A 3457-nucleotide genomic window follows, 5' to 3' on the forward strand; every position below is an offset into this window, starting at 1 on the left:
CGTAGGCATAGCCCTGCCACGTGTCGCCTCCTGACCCGCCAGCAGTTTGACGGCGCCGTCCGTTGCCGTCAGACGGAAAACTACGCCGACGGCTAAACTATGCCGATGGCTGCGCCAGGGCCGTCGGCATACTCCCCTATGCCGACGGCATTATTATGCCGACGGTCTGACAGGAGTACGCTGACGTAATCTAGACTGACGGCTCTATGCCGACGGCTGCCGTCGGCATAGATCTATGCCGACGGCCCGTGGCCGTAGGCATAGACCGCGAGTCCGGTAGTGAATATTGAGTTTGCTAACCACATGCTAGCTTTATGAAAACCACTTTTCAGCGATAAGACGTTTGTTCAGATATTTTTATTAGCTACAAATCTCTTCATCAGCTGAGTGGAAGATATGGTACTAGCACGACAGTCTATATATGCTAGAAGTGGTGGCGCTAGCTAAGCCGGTAGGCAGTCACGAAGAGTTGCCTGCCCTTCGGTGGAGTGGCGTACAGGTCTTGCAGTAATAAAAATTGTTAAACCTTTTTCCGGATGTGCTTTGGTTGGTATATCCGGAAAAAAGGTTTTATAACTTTTAATGGCTCATTTTCTTATCAAGGATATAGCAATCAAGGATATAGCATAGCCGTACCAAAATCTAATCCTTATCAAAAAGCGAATGAAAGCCCGCCCACCTATAAAAGGTAATAATCCAAATTTAATTTCTAAGCACTAGTTTTTCCCTCGTAGCCCATGCATGCCACTGTTGAATTGGTGTTTATTCTATGCATGAGACTGAAGTTAGGGCATCTTCAAGGGCAACCACAAAAAAACGTCTCACGCCAGTCCGTGAACAAGGATAAGTGAGGTCGACATCCAACCGTAACTGCATACATCCAACATTTTGCATTTTTTCCCAGTCCGCACGATCAAGGAGCCGCATGCAAAGGGCACAGATGTTCAAATAGCCGCATGCAAAGGGTATAGAAATTCAAATAGCCGCATGTAGCACTAGTTAAAATTTTAAAAAGTTCAAATATTTTACATCCCAGTATTGTAATCCTCTTTCACCGTCCACTGATGCTCAATCAGATCTTTCTTGAGCTGCTCGTGAGTTGGTCGATGCCGAATTTGTTGATGCATTTGAATAAACTCCTTAAATGTGGCCGAATTCTGGTCTGTTAGTTGATAGGATCACCCATGTTCTCAAATTCCAAAGCTGCGGTAGCATCGTCACCCCATCCTCGACGATCATGTTCCATCCAAAAACGCCGGCGAAAATGATCAGCGAATAGTGCATCGGGGGCAAAGTAGTCAGCCATCAGTGTCAAATGCCCGCGCACCCTGTTGCGGTTGAGCACTCGATGGCCCTTGATCGAGCCCTTGAAATTGAGCACATACTCCTCCGCACGCTCCACGTCCTCAAGGACCGCCTGCATCATCACCGTCTCATCGGAGTACTCCTCATCCGACGAGCCGTCTGAGGACTCAACATACTGCTCGTATATGTACTCCAAATCGGAATCCATTGCTACAAACAAGAAGTGCAATTGTTTTCAGCTCTAGCGATTCATCGGATAGTTGTCGGGCATGGTAGAGGATGGTACCTGATGGGGCGGTCGAAGGACAGGGGGTTGAACGGAGATAGAGGAAAGCAGCGGGGAGCCCTGCTGGATCGCCGGAGGTGAAGGAGACACAGATATCCGGTAGAGGTGTGGCGTGGTGGCCGGGGTGATGGAGCGGCGACGGTAAGAGAGGAAGAAGGAGGGAAAATGGGGAGGATGGGGTCACGGAGTCCGGGAAGGGTTTTGGGTGGGCCTGGGGTGTCGGATTCGTATGTTTAGCGTGTCCGGACTCTAATAAACCTCCCCCACTTTTGTCTTGCGTCCCAACCGTCCCGCGGACCGATACATGTCGGCGTTGGATGGCTTCCGTAGTCCGGACTACTGAGCGAGGTTTACAGATCCGCCTTGGAGATGCCCTTAGTGTAAGGCATATGGTCTCTGTCCATTGTTAAACAACGCCAGCACTAGGCTATGGGGTTACCGGATAAGATCTAAAAGAATCTGGGTTAATAAGATCCCAAGGCAAGGAAACCCTAATGAAACGACGCTTAGCGAACACGGCCCGGGAAACCCGCCTTACCGGAGCACGACCAAAAGAAATTAAGCGTCAAACGATGGAGATGTCGCGGTGGCTTAGCAACGATGCAAAGTAGTTGTAGTCCGTGAAGATGCATGACCGAAACGAACGAATTGAATTGTTCGTCGATCGATTGACCGACTTACCGGCCGTCCTCATCTCCCCTTATCATTAGCCGTTGCCCGCAGCAACATGCATGCATGACTCGGCCAGCTTAGGTTTAGCTACCTAAGCCCACATGCATATTTGACTTGCATGCTGTTGGATATACAAGATCCAATAATTTGCGTGCACTCCGATTCAATGAGTAAGGCCCACTTGTGTATTTTGTCCACAAATGAACGATCGTTTGAGAGCCGAAGAAAATAAAAAGTTAACATTTTGTGAGTAAAAATTGGCAATAAACTTATTGGCTAATGACAAGCGGGGAGGTTGTCGAAGATATCAACACGGGGATCTAGTTTCAAATGTATCGACACGAGGAACACAATGATTGAAACGATTCATAATTCGAATGTTCTGTTCAAAAGATATTTCAATTAAAATTTGGATCTCTAAAGAAACCATGTAACTAGCTTCCTCCCCACCACCACCACTCCCCACCCCAAAAATAATACACCTACGAAAGCTTTATACGTAAACCTACATAATTCCCTCCCTTACTAAGGGTGTGTTTGGTAGCATGTATGGACATAGCCTAGTTGTTTTTCTCTCATCCTTGCTGAATGTAGACATGCTGAGTTCATGCAGTTGCCCTTGTTTGGTAGTGATTTGTGCGTTGAGACATGCTGAGCTGAGACTTTTTTTGGCAGCCTGCATGTGTTTAGATATGCTGAACATTTTTTTGAAAATTTGAAAATTTGAACATTCTTTAAAAATTTGAACATATTTGAAATTCTGAATATTTTTTTGAAAATTTAAACTTTTTTTGATTTTTTTTGAAATTCTGAACATTTTATATTTTTTTTGAAATTCTGAACTTTTTTGAAAATTTAAACAAAATTGAAACTTTGAGCATTTTTTGAAAATTTAAACCATTTCGAAATTCCACACATTTTGAAAATTTTAAAAAAATTTGAAATTCTTAAACTTTTTGAAAATTTGAATAAAATTTTGAAATTATGAACATTTTTTAAAACTTTAAACATATCTGGACGTGGTCTGGTAGGTGGGGACGAGGGTGAGGGCCAGCATGGCTGCCTCCATGGTAGGCCCTTTTATGCATGAGATGGGCATAGCTCAAGTGAGCCCATTCACCCTACCAAACAAACAAAAGTGGGTCGGATTAGGAACTTTTGCCCTCAAGCACCCTACCAAACACACCCTAATTA

The sequence above is a fragment of the Triticum dicoccoides genome, chromosome 7B, assembly GCF_002162155.2.
Source record: "Triticum dicoccoides isolate Atlit2015 ecotype Zavitan chromosome 7B, WEW_v2.0, whole genome shotgun sequence".
Lineage (NCBI taxonomy): Eukaryota > Viridiplantae > Streptophyta > Magnoliopsida > Poales > Poaceae > Triticum > Triticum dicoccoides.